Source organism: Haliaeetus albicilla, chromosome 1, assembly GCF_947461875.1.
Source record: "Haliaeetus albicilla chromosome 1, bHalAlb1.1, whole genome shotgun sequence".
Lineage (NCBI taxonomy): Eukaryota > Metazoa > Chordata > Aves > Accipitriformes > Accipitridae > Haliaeetus > Haliaeetus albicilla.
The window spans coordinates 20,691,486-20,709,734 of record NC_091483.1 but is presented as its reverse complement, the minus strand read 5'-3'; the positions used below and the strand labels follow the sequence as shown (position 1 = coordinate 20,709,734).

At 41.5% G+C, this 18,249-nt stretch overlaps 1 protein-coding gene across 3 annotated transcripts in view; it reads left to right on the top strand.

Moving 5' to 3' along the window:
• The window catches only part of ARHGAP24 (Rho GTPase activating protein 24), a 278,923-nt gene that overhangs the window by 161,156 nt on the left and 99,518 nt on the right, over positions 1–18,249 (top strand). The gene's annotated exons all lie outside the window — the stretch shown is intronic.

The following is an 18,249-nucleotide window of genomic DNA, read 5'->3' as shown; positions in this document are numbered from 1 at the left end:
ACAGGTGGTGGAGCGCTACTGGAGGCGGTATTGACAGCCAGTTGGTTTGCACCTTTTTACCTTGTAGTGAGATAACCCTTGCTGATACCATTAACCAGATAAAGCCATGGTTTGAGTTGCTCAGTGTTTCAGTGCTGTGGTACTAACTGGGAGTAAAAAGCAGAGTTACTGGAGGCGCCAAGGTGTTGACATTTGCTGTTGACAAGGCTTACAACTATAGTTCTCCATCATCAGCAGGCAAGGAGGCCTGGAGGCTGTCCAGCTCCACTTAGCTGACTTGTGTTGACCAAACACTGCTGCCTTCTGATGCTGAGTGGCCCTCCTGTAGCTGTACTGGGAGCACGTGTCCTATTTCAGATCACACAGGCTCATAGGAAGCAAAAGCCAACCATGTTTTTCCTTCAGGAGTTGATGTTTGCTGGACTGAAGTAGTGTTGGCCAGATAAATGTAAGAAAAATTTTCACTTGCAAGTTGCTACCACTAAGGCTCTCCCCTCTCTGTGTTTGTCATCTCCTTTTTTTTTGTCCTCCTTCTCCATGTGGTGATACTATTCCAAGTGCTTGGACCACGTCATTGCTTTCTTGTTGGTGGTGTGAAGTGTGTGATGGTTGTGGTGAATCCATGGCTTACAATGGTTGTGGTTTGAGTGCGACACCTTTATCTCAGGGGTTAGAACATGCTTGGGAGCCATGAGAGCATGATGTATTAATTTTAAGCCTCTAAAATGAAAGAAGAAAATGGATTGAAAAGGAATTCTAAAACCAGAAAGTAAAAATTGTCCTAGTTTTATTTCTGGTTGGTAGGAAGTTTCCCCTAGTTTTTCTAAACAGGAGGACAGGGCTGCTTTTGCTTCATGTGTTTTCTGGTATGTTTTGTAGCATGAAACTGCATGTAATTCTGCTCAACTTCGGCAGTGAAAAGCAGGAAACATAACCAAATCACGCTGGAGTTCCTGTGCACCGTGACTGCTTTCAGCAGTTCCTAGCGTAGCTCTGAGTTGTGGGACAAGCTCCCAGAAATGGTGCTTCGAGCTGTCTGCTGGTCGTTTCACACTGTGGAACTGTCATGGTCTTAAAATCTGGTGGAAGAAGATAGGCAGAAAGAAACCCAACAGATGCTTTGTTGAATTAGCCAAATTTAAGTAGTGCTGTTTGTTTCAGAAACACGAAGCAAGCCCAAGCTAGTGTATTTTTGTTGTGGCCACCAACAGCAAATTCAAATGCAAAGCACCCACTGACAAGCCATGTCAAAGAGTAGGTCTCCAGTCTGCATCTGACCTGGATGGTTATTCACTGCACTGTAAGAAACGGCTTGACCTTCTAAATAATTAGTAGCCCAGTTATTCAGACCTGCAAAAATGTATGACAGCAGCTGAAAAACTTCTACTTCCAATATATTCTTCATAGCATAATTATTGTTAGGGTCATTATCTGATTTTTAGATCCTCTCAACTGTATCTGCTTGTTATTTCTCCCTAGGAGACAGATATGAAATGGTGTTTTATTTCTGGGAGTAAGAATGTAGCCTAAAGTTCTAGCATGGGAGAATGTATTTCTCTTCAGTGCCACATAAACGTTAACTTGATCCCTCCTAAGACAAATGTTTCTTGACAAATGAAAGTAGTAATGCTCTAGTACAGGAGGTTTTCCAAAGGAAGTTCAGGTTTATGAAAAGATACTTTAATTTCTAGGCGAGAAAGTCCATATCTACAAACTGTGGTGCCAGATAACACTTGCATTTACCCAAAGCTGAAATTTTTGGAAGCTGTTTGAAGGTCTTACCTTAACTCAGAAAGTAAATAGAAATTCAACTAGCATCACTAGCTGGAAAGTTAATTCCCTAAAAGTTTTGTTGTCTGGTGACTGTGAGCTGAGTTGCATTCATGGGATATTTGCACTGGTAACTGTGATAACTTTTTGATATACCTATAGATAGTAGTTTCACGATGCAGTCAGAAACTCAGATGTTTGTGTGACTGGTATTGCAGGCAAACAAGCAAAACAATCATCCTGTGGCTTAGTCCTTCAGTTTTTCATTGATAAAGTAAAAACACAGTAGTAAAAAGCTTTTATACAAGATAGATAATCCCTGTTTATACTGCATTACTGAAACAATAAATGTGAATGGGTTTTTATCATTTGATTTATTAATACATTTTTTTCTTTTAAGAACTAAAAATTCTGAGGGATTTTATCATAGCACGTTTATTAATTCTATTCAGTGAAAGATTCAAACTCGTGTTACAAGGAAAGTAAGGCATACGCCTCACAGCTGCCTTTCTGTAACTGTCTGGAATTGTTCCTTTGAGGCCATTAAGGTTTGTATGTGAATGTGCATCCTATTTTAGATGTTATTTCATAGAGTATTATGCACGGCATGAATTTTGTTATCAAAAACACTGAAATACTTGTTAGAGCCATGTGGTATTCATCACACATGAAGGAACAGGCAGACCCAGTATGTGTAATCGTGAGTTCCCAATGTAGCCTTGGCAGGGAGGTTGCTCTGTGCCCACCTTTGGAGAAAAGAGCTGTGCCTTCTCCATTAGTGCTTAAAAACTCAGTTCTATTAAACACGAAGGTCGTTGGGTGTCACCAGACTGAGGCAGGGATAAATTGGTAAATAAAAAGGACTTTTTCTGGCTGTGAGTCATACCTATTAGCTGTCTTATAGCAGCGGTATATGCAGTCGCCAGCTAAGCCTGTTGTAAGCCTGGAATTAAATTATCTGATCCATAAGTATTTCCACCACCACCACCCCCCCCAGCACGCATGCAACAAGCCCTTTTTTTCTGACACAATGCTTTCCTTCAGCGTAGCTGCATGTTAAGTGTAACCTATGCCCTAAGATACTAGGATGTGAGCACTATATGGCAAATCCTTAAGATTTGTGTACGTGTCTGGTGCTGTGCATAGTGACGCACTAGCAGCAGTTAGGGCATTAGGTACCCTGAACAAAAAAGGATTTGCCATAAGGTGTGGAAGAGAGGAAATCATGATATAAGCTGGGATTTTCCAGTCTGCTGAGCCTTGTACTTCCAGACTTACTCATTAAGAGATATATTATAAAAGAGCTAAAAATATTTATTGAAGGTTTATTAAAGATTTATTAAAAGAGAGAGAAATGCCCGTCAGAGACACTTCCACACTGCCTCTTTCCCTTCCCTGTGCTGACTTAAGGCACTGTTGTAAATAGCCAACTGCATGATCGAGCAGTGGTTTGAAGAAGCTCTGTAGTGTGCCCAAAACTCCTTGGGCAGGCAATTTTAAGGCTGGGATTATGAAATGTAGCAGGTTTCTGCAGAGAACAAGAAGGTTTGGACTCTGGGTGCAACATGACCTTTCATTTCCACCCCAGGTGGGCCTTGCCCTGCAAAGGGTGCCATTGAGCCTAATGAGCATGTCTGGTAGTTGAGTGGGATTTGATTACTAAGCCTTGGGAGGCAAGCATTATAAATCATGCTTCTCCTGGAAAATAACTTGGATGTGCTCACTTTTGTCTTTGGGTAGGTGCCAGCATGCAGAGAGAGAGAGAGATTATTGCTTATTGAGAAAAATGAATGGCTTTACGTATAAAACACAGAAACCCTCCAAAACTACATGCATGTTTGCACTGGGAATGCAAATTCACATGCTCGTGACTCCTCCTCTGGTGTCCCTGGCCCTTGTCAAAGTAATTCTTTGTGGTAACCTGCTATGCTCCTTCTTTAAATGGCAATTCTGCGTGGCGACACTATATATTTTTCTATGCATCCAGCTAAATTCTAGCTGTTAAAATAATTATATTCCTGGGGAGCTTCAGACTGGCTGAGAGTTACAGCTAGATGGGAAGAACGGAGTGAGCTTGACTGATTATCTAGTTTGGAGATGGGAGCAGGGATCTTGGGAACAAGAATAGTCCCAGATCCCTCTCTCTTCACCCACCACTATTTTTCAAAATTCTGCGTTAAATGAGTGGAAATCTGAAAAAGTGTTGCCTTCTTGTATAATGATAGTCATGAAAGATACAGTGAGCATATGCCCTTGTCCTTTAATGCCATTTTAAACTGATAAAACAGCTTAGATATTGTTAGACTACATATAGCACAGAAGGCTGAAATTGCTGTCGTGGCAGCGTGTCCTAGGGCAAGGTGTGTTCTTGGGAGTATTTCAGTGTAATGACCTTTATACTTAGGTTTTTATGAGTCTGTGTTACAGGATATGTGGATGGGGTGTTTGTGCACATAAGACTTTGATGCATTCGAAGTGTGCGTGCTCTTAGACCAGATCATGTGCTGGTTACTCCTGCAGAAACCCCTAAATACATGTGCCTGAGCAGACACACACTCCAGGCACCAGGTGGGGACTGAAAGACAACCAGAATATAGTTAATAAATCTGGTGGATAAATCTGTTAGACGAGGGTCAGCATGGAATGGGCACTTCTTCCCAGAAGCAGCTAGGAAATTTTGAAAGCCAGAAAAAGCCCACTCGTCTAACTGGAGCCCTGCAAACTAAAGCCCGGGAGGCAATGTAATTCGTAGCTCACTGGAGAACTCAGAGTCAACGTAGAGCAAGCCAAGGTGGGAGACTGAATTATCTATAAAACCACCTGTGCAAAACTACTTGCTTTCTCCTTCCAAAAATGTAATAAACATACGTTAAAAATACAATTTTTCTTTTATTCTTGAAACATCAGTGACTGAAACAAATCAGTTAAAATTCTCAGTAATGGGGAGACAGTATTGTTGTGGGTCTCCTATTTCAAGTAGTTGAACTTGTTCTGTTTAAGAAAACAGTGAAGCCAGGAAGCTTCACATTGGGAAATGTTAAGCCAGAATCCTCTTAGTTCCTGTTTAGAGAAGTGGTTGCTCTTCTAGGCTATTAAAAAGTGTCCAGAGCATCAACTGTGCATTTACTGTCTGAAGAGACTGGCAGTTAGTAACTTGTGAGCTTGAACTTAGAAGAGGTGAAGAGATAAAATTGTCTATCTGTGTTGATAGCATTATGTCTTCTGTTTTGTCTTCACAGGTCATATTGCCTGTAGTGTATGAAGACAGAAGTAGTTTACATGCATTTCTAAAGACATCAAAATATGCGTGCACTGGAACGCAAAACATAATTAAAATATCACCATTTGCTACTTACTATAACTAATCAGTCCAATCCCTGCAGATTTCTGAATCCCCTACTGACATTTATGGATTCCTTCTAATAAGGTTTTTAGTGAAAATGGCAAGATTGAGAGAAAACATTAAAAGTTTTAAACTCAAGTCATAATCAGAAAAAGAATATATACTGCATTTCTGTGAAAGACTGACAGAGCTTTTTAAAAATTATTTTCATAATGTCCTATACCCTTGTTCTGCTAGTGCTCTCAGTGGAGAAGGACAAGAATTTGAAACTGTTCCTCTATCTGTCCTCTATTACTTTGCCCAGTGAAACCCAAGAGGTACTGTTGGTTTGCGTTTCCTGGATAAACAATTAAGAAAAATAGTGTCCATCTGTTGTTTATGAAAAAATTTGGATGGGAAAATGCTGATTTACACATGGCCAGAGAATGGATCAACTTTGTTTTGCAAGGGACATCAAAGAACAGCGCACCCTTGGGTCTGCAGCTGCCCAAGGAAGCTTTACACCCCAGCTAGTACTAGCCAGCAGCCTGTTTGTTTTGTTACTGGGCTGTTGCAGTCCCTGCCATTCGGTGGACAGCAGCACAAGTCAGTAGCAGGCCTGGGCAGGTGGGTGGGTTGCTCAGATTGTGCATGAAAATGTTAGTTTTGCATTTGGGACCTCTTTGAGATACTGGCAAGGGACAGTGATTCTGTTTTGCCTGTCCAACAGGACACATGGTACGGCCTCGGTCTCTGGCAGAGGAGGTTTGCGGAAGAGTTGTTTATAACCTACACTGCCTCCAATTTTGAGGTATCTCTTTTTTTTCCAGCACTTTGCTTCCATGCCATTCAATAAAGTGCAGTTATTTCTGTTATTTTTACTTCACATGCACTGTCCGGGGGCGTGCTGCCAAGGAGTCTCAAACTCTTGTCATGATGCTAGAGCCATGATTTGAACAGCAAAAAGTGATTCTTGGTACCTATGCTGAGATACTGTTGAAGTTAAATGAGAAGGTACTTTGTGTTTTCACACACACTACTTTTAATTGTCATTTGTCATTAATTTCTTCTTTACTTTTTTTCCATTTTTTTGACCAATCACTCTCTCCTTTGCTATTCAGGGTGGCCAAATACTAGCAACCTGGAGCTGCCTAACAGCTGGAAGATGCCAGTGCTCTGAGGCTATGGAAAAGGCTTGGAAGCAGTGCTGACATTCATTGGGATTAATTTTGAAAACTTAAAATTATTGTGGGCATACAGCGTACTTGTTACGCCTGGCTTGCGCTAGGTGGCATGAAGAGATGCAATTCAATGAGCCTGTTCTGTGAAAAGGTCACAAAATCAGCATGCGCTTTCACTGCATACTAAAGAAACAAGAAAACCTGACGCACTGCCAAGCTGTTGCCCACCTGCACCCTTGGTACATGGTAGTATTGGTGCTGCTCATGTTTGTTAGGTATGGTTCCTGCTGGCATTTCTGTGCATTTTGTACCTTACTGTATTTGTCCAAGTTTACAATTTCCCCAGGACATCAAGTAAATGTTCTCTGTTTCTCTGATCAACTAGAAATCTGGCGTTAGCATAAGTTTGACAATCCTTTTGCTTAAGCAGTTAACTTTGAAGGCACTACCAGCTGTGTCTTCTTTTATGGGGATTTCATGTATGCTTAAAGAAAATACAATTTGGATTTATTTGTAGCTTGACTTGAAGTATTTCAAATGCACTATAGCATCCTCTGCTTTTATCTGCAGTTGAAGGTGAAAAGCTGAAGTTCTATTTTCAAAAGACAATAGTAATAAATTAGAAAAATGTATATAGCATTTTTAGGAATCAGGAAGTAGGGCATTATACAGCAAGAAGCAGCAGAAATGTGGTTTATCTAGTCTGTCACAACATTGTTCACATTAGACACCCACTTTGAAATATTTTCCATTAATTCCTCAGTGAGCAGTGCAGATGGGTGTTTTCCCATTGCTTTTTGAAAGTGGGTTGATATCACGTAAGGCAGTCCTGTTGTCTAGTCAGGCTGCTCAAATGAATTGTACCCCAAAGTTTAGTTGGAAATTCTTGCCTTTCCTCTGGCGTGAAGGGATTTCAACTAGTCGTTTTAGCTTTTAGAATATTTATTCAATATTGCACAACATAAAATCTCCTAAAGACTTATGCTTCCTAGTGTGAATGTACAACCAGCCTAGCTGCTGCTGGCTGGGTGAGCGCAGTTTGGAGTCTGCATGGGCATCACTTGTTCCGCTGGAGTTTCTGTGGAGCTCTGCATTTCTCACTTCAATTGGCGACTGTTGTCTGCATGAGCAAATCCATCTATCCTTTCCCAGGCCACATCCTACTGGCATCCTGACAACAGAAAGCTAACAAAATGAAACGTTATACAGACTACCTCCTTTTCTGTGTGCTCTGAGAGCTAGGGATTTTACACAAACTCCAGATTTATTTCCTGAATTATTCTTGCAGTAGAGAAACTTAAGGCCAGATTTATGTCGAGGAATCCTGATCCCCTGGAAGGAGACCTTGTGGACATGGTAGGCAAGGAGCTGAGCAGGCATCGGCTGGACATTCTGGGGCAAGGAAGGCCAACTGCAGCCCAGGCTGTTTTAGCAGCAGGGTAAGAGAAGGGTGCCTGGTCCAGTTTGGGCTCCCCAGCACAAGGAAGACCCTAATATACTAAGTTGTTAGGGGGATGGCTGGAGCAGTGACAGAAGAGGAGAAGCTGAGGCAGGTGGCTCTTTTCAGCCTTGAGAACCTGAAAGGGAGTCAGTGTTGCTGTCTGCAGCTACACGATGGAGGAGAGTACAAAGGAGGGAAGAGAGAGATACAGAAATGCTTTCCCCCCTCTCCCCTCAAATGAGCATTAGTATTTTGTTCACTGCTTTTATAGCAGGCTTTTGATACCATGGGTAGTAGAAGAGGAGTCTTGCCTCACAGGGATAAGGCAAAGGAGATGCACACGCTATTTTTTTGCACCAATGTAATTGCTAGCGGTTTATTTTGCTTCCTTCAAAGTAAGGCAGCCTAAATCCCACAGCAGCTCAGTACCTTCCTTCCTTCTTCCACTCTTACTTTCCCTTTCTGTCTAAGAGAGAGAACTTCAATTTGCATTCAGGGGAACAGCCCGCACTACTTCAGTGCTTCCAGGGATCCTTCTGGGTATGCGCTGTGTCCCGGCTGGGGCGAGTTAGCAACAGGCATCCATATGGGAGGAATTTACATTGTCTGAGAGGCCTGAACACTGAAGTACTGTAAATGGTGTTTTCACACACTGCAGCTAATTCCCACAGTTTCCATTGCTTTAGGCTGTTGCTTCTGATGAAAAACAAACAGAATGGTCTGGGAGCTGAGGAATGTAGTCTGGAGCGCAGTCAGCACGCGGCCTCTGCTGGAGTGTACAATTGGAGTCAGAAAGGGGACTGTGTAATGCCTGTACAAAGAGGGGTGTCTAAACACAGTGCTGAGCACTGCTCAGTGTCAAGGCCACAATTCTTAGAGGCTTTCAGAGCATTAAGGACCCAGCAGGGTAATCCACTTCAGTAGCTGGATGCTTTACCCTGTCAGCAAATTGAAGTGATTCCTTGAAGGTATACTCAGAGCAAGTTTCAACACTGAGCCTGTAGAGTCAGTAAAGCAGTTTTCCAGTCATGAGTGAGTAAATGGAAATATTTGCTGTTGGGGAGTATTTCCCAAATTTCTTACTGAAGAAAATAACTCTGGTAGGGGACAGTGACTTTTTGGAAGTATGCTAAGCAAGCACAGTGAGTGTATCATGTGGCTTTGTATTCTGTTACGATGACCATGTATGTAATAATGCTGCAGCTTCTCCTTCATGCTGCTGCCTACCTTTTGCTCAGGCCCTCATGTTCTTCTCTCTACACCTCGTCTTTCCTATAGCCTGTTGCTTGACTCCTCCTTGCAATTTGAGTGCTGCATTTCCTCATGAAGTGAAATGTATGGGGCGGGGGGGAAGTCTGGTTTGGACACTACTTAATAATTCTTCTACTGTGCATGGCGCATGGTTCCAAATGCTGATATTGATGATTAGCACATGTTTATCACACCCACAAATAATTCTCTGATTCTTACACTGGACAAACTCAGCCTTTTTTGAGGCTGCCCTTGCACAGCAAAGTACCTTACCATGTGCAGCATCTAGGAATTTTTCCTTGGCTAATTCTGCCAAACCTGTGGAAGTGCCCTCTTTATTCTGCATTCTGTCAAACTGACTTACTGTGGCTTAACATAAAAACTAATTGAGTATTTTTTTCCATGAGCTGCTGGTGAACATCAACCATGTCATTCTCACAGTATCCAGTCACCTGTTGTGAAGAATTAACAGCGGGGTTTTTTTTGAGGAAACCCTTTCATATTTTACTTAGATGCAAAAACAACTTTGTGCACTAAGAGCCTGTTGCCAGTGCTGCAAGGACCTTTCCATTCTTCCCTGTATAAAAATGAAGACAATCAAATGAAACTTTAAAAGAGTAAACTGTAGTCAGTGGAACTTTAAACAGTGCACATCTGCCTTTGGTTATTTGAGTGCTAGGAAATACAGGTAAACCTGGCTTCCTAGGTAAAATATCACACAAGGACCAGATTTTATTGGGAAGTGAGTCATCAAGGTTCAGTTGAGTTTTCATGGTCAGTGTTGGCCGGTACCTGATCATCAGTGGCAATAGCTTTTTGAAGCCCATGGATGCCTAAAGACCTGCAGAAGTTTTCTGATAGATATTATTAATGTGCCTGCACAGTCTTGCAGAAGGCTGCTTGTAAGCAAATGCCACAAACTTTGGTAGTTCATACAGCTTGAACTGAGATGTGTGAGTCAGCCCTGGGCCCAAGAAGGAAATCAGTTTCTGGGTAATGACGTGATGAATGTTTCTGAGCTATCTGGGAATGCCATGGCCAGCACTCTCCCTTCACTCCCTCCGGGAAATGCTGTAGCTATGTGCATGCATGTCTGCCGTAGAGGTCAGGAGAAAGAAGTGTGTGCAGTTTTGACTTCTTTTCCTCCTCTTGACTGCATTTTGGGAAAAGAAGGGGGGATATTTTGGTTGTGTTAACGGGATGAGATGTTACAGCTTAGTATTAACCACCAACACATAGGCTCCCAGTTTGTGAATATGATGTGAGCTCCCAGCAGAACTGCATGGGCTTATATGACAAAGAATCCCTGGGGACGGAGTATTCAGTGCTTAGTATGTTCAGGAGTATTTCCCTTGTGACCTGTAGCGCTCCTCATTTTGGTCATGGTATTTGGAAACTTCATTTGAGGTCACAGAGGTTCCCAAGCATTGTCTGCTTGGGATGGTCAAATTGTTCCAGGGTGCAGCTGCCACGGCAATAAGTAGTCCCTGTGTAGGGCTGGCCTTCTGTCCTTTTGTAGGGAAAAACAGCGGAACCAAAACCATGTTGCTCTGCGATAAGAAGAGTTTGTGGCTTATACTACACTGCCTCTATATTGTATACGCATCTGTAAAATCCCATTTTAATTCGGCCATGAGTGTAAAAGGGAATTCTGAAGAGGAATAATGCCTTGTATGTGTCCGGGAGGTTGAGTCAGTAATAATTACGTTTATGAAGTTGTTAATTTTTTTAGTTGGTAAGTTACCTCTCAGGAAAAGAGGATCCTGGCTTCCAAGCCCTTTGTCAGTGCTTTCCTCACAGCACTGCCCCCTTACAGCAGCTGGCTGACCACCCTCGACACACCTGGCTGCAAACTTATTATGTATATAAGGAAATAGTGGTGGGGTGGGGGGTGTCCAGTCTGGAAATCTCTGCTGAGAAAGTAGCTGGCTGTACCAATGCAGTTGCAAAGTGCATGAACCTCTATTTGTGATGGCATTACAGATCACGAGACTGAAAGTCAGTCACCAGAAAAACTGATTACATTTTCTTGTATGTGCATGAAATAAATTTTGTAGTTTTCCAAAGTTAATGAAGACGCAGAGCAGATCGGGGACAGTGGCATGCTCTCCTCTCTGGCATGTCTGTTCCCAGAACTGCTTCAGCTCTGGAGTTGTCATCGATGCAGCCATGGCAGGTCATACTAAACTGGTCCAAAAAAGGGGGAAGCTATCCACTTGTGAGACACATTTTTCCCATAAGCCCTAGACCTTTAATCCTAATAACTGTAAACAAACCCTGGAAAAATCTTTTCATTTTCTTTTTTTTCCCTTCAAGTGTGGGAAGAGAAGTCCTACTCCTTAACCTTTGCACAACTACATATTAATCTAATTTCCTGCTCATCATGACCTAGTGATTTGGAAATTGCAAGTATGCTAAATTTGATTTTTCTTCCTATGTTTTTATGTTATGTTTTTGTTGTTTCCCCTATTCTTGTTTTTGGTTCAGTGCTGGTTCATTAAACTTCAGTCACAAATACCAGCTGGAGGCTATACAGCTTGTTGTCATTTCAGCTAATCAGACATTTGTAGATCAGAAGGGGTTATTGCATATGCATATTGAAATCTAGGACTTTCTCCTATTGTTCCTTCCCTTTCTTGGGGGCTTTGGTCAATCATTGTTTTCTCGTTATGTTGGCTCACCAGGATACATACTCTTTAGAGAGCTTAGCATAATACTACTCTTTTTTTTCTAGCTGATTCAAAAAGCTGTGCCATCCTCTTTTCCCTGCTGCTGCTTTTGTCCTTGTGCAGTATTTTGAAAATTAGCATGGGTATACTGGCATGTTAGACTGCATCTTATGTTTTGCTGTGTTTTCGGACAGTAGGTATAATCCAACTATTGCGTCTGAGATATGAGAGAGCCAGTAGATCTATGCTCAGTCATATGTTTATTTTTTGTCTTCTATCACTTAATTGAAAAAAATAAGATGGAATTAAACAGGCATGAGAAGAAAATTGTGTTTTGTATTTCTGTAAGAAATGCCGTAAGTTGCAGTTAAGCAGTCAGGCAAAATGGCAGTAGCTTGAGTGATCAGCAGCTGCCACTAGCTTGCTTTAAACCATTAAGAGCAAATGTTCAGATCTCAAGAGATGTTTTAACCTTCCCTTTGCAGAAATGTTCTGGGAAAATCAGAAACTTATGCTGCTTTAAATTAAAAAATAATAATAAACAAATTGAGATATGAGTTACGATGGGCAGTTGACACAAGTATTTTTTTTAGAGATAGAAACACCAGAGCTGCACACCTCTCCAAAAAGGGAAGGAGGTGAGGTTTTTTTTCTCAAATATCTTCTATTTGCTAGAGGCTCCACAAAAAATGTTTGTTTTAAGCATAATATTAGCAAGACTTTGATTAGCACAATACCTTGGACTCCCTGCCACCACATAGCATAACATCTTTTCCCATGCCTATGTTTAATTGCTGCAAATACAGCAGTTCCCACGGCTTGTTATGAATTTTTTCCACTAAAATTGCTGAATCTTGGAATTCAAGCTCTCAGAAATTGCATCTGTGAAAGTAATGAATCTTCCATCATAATAAATCCTGAGTCATTTGAGATCGCTTCCTTAACGGTTTTCCATCTTCTACCTTCCCTTGCAAGTTTTATTTTTTTGACCTTTTTTGTTGTAGAACTTTGCTATCCCATCAACAAACAATACTCTTTTTTTCTGAAGACTTCATCACTTAGATTGGAAGGACAATGTCATCTCAAACACAGTTGGTGTTTTGTTACTTTGTTTGCAATAGAAGGGTGCATTCTTCAAAACTTTGCACAAGTAAAAATATTTCTATAGGTCTTTTGACAGTCATAGTGGAGAAATTTACAGTTATGAACTTCTAATGACCAGCGTGTACAACGTGTACAACCCGAGTGTGCTGACACCGTGCTGTAAGGGAGCAGACTGCCTTCACTAAGCTTCAGTGGCTAAATTAGAAGAAAAGCAAGTGTAACTGACAACAGAAATTGAGAACAGCTAAATGACTTTTTTTTTTTTAAATCATACAAGACATTATTTTTAATAGAAAAGGTAACTTTGCTGGGGGCTATTTTAATAATATGATAGATGGTAATTTAGATTATCTCTTCATGTTCACATTGCTGCATATAGATATATATACCGAAAATTCAGTAGCCTTGTGGCTTCCAAAGGGTGTGACTGCATAAACGGATTGCTCTATAGCTGAGCAGTCTCTAAAACCTGAAGTTCAGTAAATGTCTTGCTCCTCCAAAGGTTATGTACCAAAGAAAGGAAAAACTTAGGAAAATTGGCCTGACTTCTTTCAGAGAAATGCAGTGGTGTGGGGATATGCTTGTTCTTTCTGTGAAGTAAAACAAGATGTCCCCGAGAGGTTACTCTGTCCTGTATTGATTTTTTTCTTTTTTTTTTTTATTTCCTTCTCCCTTAAAGTAAATAAGATCAACTTGAGCTTTCTAAAACTTTTATTGGAAATCTTTTTCCCAGAGGTGACAAAAGTGTTCTGAGTTTCCAATTAACAAAAAAGCCCCTTACTTATATCAATTAGTTAAATACCCACTGAAGCAGTGAAAAAAACACAAATGAGTATCAAGCCTGTGAATGTATTATATTTCCTTCCCTTGTCCAGCACAAAGCAGGTGGTAGTTCAGATGTCTTGATAACTGCAGGCCTGGGAGGGATCTCCAGCAGCAGGTCAGTTAACCATGTTGCAAAGCAGAACCCGCTCCGAGTCACCCTATGAATAATCAGTTGCACGAGATAGCAGAGAAGTAGTGAGGGTGTATCGCCTAAGTGGGGACAGGCAGTGTCAGAGTATGTGGACTGCTGCTGGAGTACGCTGTTGCCCATTCTCTGCTTGACAAGGTGCTTTTTGTCTCCCACCTTTTGGGAGCAGAGCCTGCGGTCTCTCCTTGCACATGCATTTGGGGCCCCTGCCCTTGCCTGGCTCCTTCATGAGGTTCAGCCCTCCTTGGACAGCCAGTGGTGTGTCCATCCTCTGCACCCAGGAGTGTTTTGGGGGAAGATACAGATGGTTTTTAGAGCTGTAGGGGTATGTTAAAACCCCTTCACAAGGCATTTGCTTATCCGGTACAAGATCAAAACAACGCAATGATGATCTGAGCTCATTTTACTTACAGCTACATTTGAGGAGTGCACTGTAACATATGTGCTCTATACATTATCCAAAGAAATTGCTGCTCAGCTATTTCCCAGCAAGGGTAATTCCTCTGTTAACAGACATTGATTCAGACAGTCATCCCTATGTCAAAGCTAGGACAACTGGATGCACATCTACTTAGAAGAATTATCTTTAGCTCTGTTATTAGATTAGCAAATAAATAATAGCTTTAGAATGTTTTTGAAAGAACAGACTATACAGGGAGCAAAACTGGGTACCATGCCACTTACTGCAGATGCATAATGTTTCAAGTGATCCATCTGCCCTTAGTGCAAATAGATATCACATTAAAATAGAGGAAGATTACATTTGTAATTGCTCAACATTTATCTTTTTCTTGAAACATTTATGATTCATGAAACATTTATACTCATTTATGTTAAGAAGCAAGTAGAAAATAAGTGATTGCACAGGGTCTTAGTTTTCTGAGATAGAAGTACACAGTTGTGTTCAGTAAACTTGAAAATGAAAGAATAATTTACCAGCTGTCTTAGAGAGATGTGGGCATCTCAGCATTACCTCCTATTCTTCTGCAAAAAGGTACTCCATCTTCTCTAAGAGCTGACTACAGTTGGATTTTGTCAAAAAGTAGCTAAGAATAAGCGCTTAATAAGGAAGGAATTACTGCTGGTGAAATTATGCACAGACAATAACCAGTCCCTAATTCATCAGGGAACTTACTCCATGTTCATTTCCTTTATATTGGCCCTTAGAGCGCTAGCTTTGAGCAGAAAAAAAAAAAATTACCGCGTGTATAGGGCACAACTAGGGATCCACAATGGCAGAGTAACTAGAGGTCTGTTAATCCCCAGTCTACGTCTGGAGTGCTGACTTGCTCCCTTATGGCGATGGAGCAGGGTTGGACCAGCCTTTTAGTCCTGCCCTTTCACGTTTTAATCCACCTGCCTGTGAACTGCTCATCTCCAGGCTCCCTCAAAATGAAACTCCTTCCTGGGCTGAAAAGAAATCCATTGTGTGTTTTCCTTGTATGAGCTAATAGTTCATTTCCCCTTTCATTGTGTTGTGGGCATGGCAAACCACACCTGCTGAAGTGGAAGGAGGCTAGGGCGAAGCCAAGGCAGCTCTGATGGTAAGCAGTATCTTAAAACCCAAGTGTGAGAGAACCTTCAGAAGGAATCTGGTCATTCAGCTGTTCTGTGTAAGTGCATGATTAGGTAATGTCAAATGACTTGGTATTTGCTGGTTTCCAGCCAAGTATGAGCAATGGGATGCTCCAAGGCGGGTGTAAAAGGAAAAAGAGAAGTTGTACAGTAATCTTATAAATGGGTTTTGCAGGATCAATGATGTTAAAAGATGCTTTCAGATCATTTTGAGGTTTTGTTCCTGTTCTCTTTGCACCTTCCCTAGTGCTATGAAGTATAACTTTACATTTGCAGCTTGTCAATCTCCTTAGCATGGACCCAGGTTGTTTTTCAGCCTCTTATCTTTTAATATTCACTTGAAATTAAGTGAGCCACTTACTGCCTAATTGCTTTAATTTGTATACTGATAAACTAAAGTGATGGTAACTGAGTTTGAAAAGCTCTCTGAGCAATTCTTGTGGAAGACAGGTAATATCTCTGTTCACATTGCTTTCATAAACTATAGTTGTTCTCATTGTCTTAGAGCATCTCAGATTCAAAGAGCTTTTGCATAGAATCACAAAAATGAGAAAATTTGCTTACTCAGCCTGGAATGGTCTTTGTTCAAACAGGCAGGTCGCTAGTAAGAGAGGATTGTACTTCTGCACGGTGCCTCCTTTGCAACTTGACAGCCTTGACTGTTTCTTTTGCCCTTCTTCATTGTGTGGCTGACCCTGCAGCATTCTTGTGTGCCACTGGCTCTTTGAACAGTGTTTTGAGATAAAACTGTTCACTGTGATACATTGCATATTTTAGTCTTTGGAAGTGTAACATCCCTAGCTAGAAAAGAAAATGTTACCCAATCAAAATGTAGTATTTTCTTACACCAATTCGGATGATCTGCACCATAAACAGATCATAGGGTCACATTTGCTTTAAACAGTTGTGTTGTCCCTTTGACATTGCTGGCAATTATTTTGCCTTCATTAGTAAATGCATTGCTTTTTGTAATGCAAATGTTTCAAGAGTTTTGGAGAGGGACTTTCTACAAAGGCATGCAGTGATAAGACAAGGGGTAATAGCTTTAAACTGAAAGAGGGTAGATTTAGATTAGATGTAAGGAAGAAGTTCTTCACTGTGAGGGTGGTGAGGCACTGGCACAGGCTGCCAGAGAGGTGGTGGATGCCCCATCCCTGGAAGTGTTCAAGGCCAAGTTAGATGGGGCTTTGAGCAACCTGGTCTAGTGGAAGGTGTCCCTGCCCATGGCAGGGGGGTTGGAACTAGATGATCTTTAAGGTCCCTTCCAACCCAAACCATTCCATGAGAAGTGTTTCATTAATGTGGTTCAATGCCTGGGGCAAAAGCTTGCTGGCACCTCTGCCCTCCCTTGTCCAGATCTGCTCTGCACAGAGCAGGTTGATCATGCACGTGTTGCACCTCTGGTTTGGATGCCAGGGTGCACAGTGAGACTCTTCTGTGCACCTGCAGATTTCACTTTGCCCTGGATGCTCTTGATGCCAACAAAATGTGGATTATGATACAGGCCTTCCCATGTGTTAGCCAAGCCGATCTCCAAGTTCTTTTTTCCTGTCTTAACTCCTGACTGCAGTTTTTCCATGGGAATCCTGAACAGATAATATGAAAGAAAATGTGGAGAAAGGCTTATTTAAAATTAAGGCATGCTTTTCATCATTAAAGGTTTTTCTCCTGAAATGTTAAAAAAGGCTGCCTATAATCATATGATGTTTTCTCAAAGCAAGTGACTTTCACCAAGAAACTTGGCTTATGCTGTCCTGTAGAGCAGCCAAGGGAGAGGTAATATTTACCAGATTTGACATGAGAGATCCGTAGGAATGTAAATAGAATAGTCCTTCAAAAGACACAGTAGTCAGAGCAATCATCCTGCAGCTTTGACAAATTTACTGACATCTGTTCCGGTGCCATTTCTGCTGTACAAACCTGCTATTAACCATGGAGAGGAAAGGGTTTTAATTAAATGAGCAGATTTACATGTTAAACTTTGATAAGATTGTGCCATCTGGGTGGATTGTATTTGCAATTCTCTCCACAGCTTTTTAGATTTAGGGTATACTTAGTGATGCCCCGGTTATTCTCAGGAAGATGCATCGACCCTAGAGCACTGGGGTTACTAAGCCAAAGTGTCAGGCTGTATTTGTAACAAGATGTATATTGCAGCATCTCATTTCCGAGCTGCATAATTTTTCTTTTACAATTTTGGTTTTGCTATTAGGTCTTGTTTTACTAATGCATCACTACCTAGTGCTAGCCGCGACTGCTACTGTAGATTTTAGGTAGTACAAGGTATAAAAAAATTATTTACCCTAACTAAACCTCAGTCAATAGATAGTCAGTATGGGCCACAATTTAAGAAACATTTAAAATGTGCTTTAACTAATGCCACGTTGTTGATGCTGTGTCTTGGCCGGCTGCTTCCATTCCTCAGGGTCAATGAACAGTGTGGCTGGTGGAGGAGGCAAAGTCTGATGCTGGGGAGCTACTGCCAACAAGAGACTGCATTTTAACTGGCAGTATAGTATGGGAGGCTGTGCAGGAGCCACCTGTGCGGTGTTGCTGTGCCACACTGGTACAGCCACTATCGGTGGGTTTCAGTGAGGCCAGCTTTTATCCAAGAGGTAGCAAGCTTCCTAGCAAATGCCCATGACTTGCACTGGTTTTTGTCTCAGTTTTTGTGTAATCACTGTAACTGCAGGAATTTGTGGAGCTGTTTCAGTTTGTTTGGAGGAAGGATGTCAACTAAGACAGGTGTGTTTGTAAATCATCGTGATGCCAGACTGTAGCTCATCTAGTACATGGAAGGACACCGGGGTTTTTTAAGTGCTGTTAGTCTGGCTGTAATACCATGCCTGTGTACACATTTTTGTCTCTGGATAGGCTTTAAAAAGGAAGCAATATGAGCGTCAAATGAAGAAGTCATGTGCTACCAGATGTAGGTACAAAGCCAAGGAAAGGGGTAGAGAAGG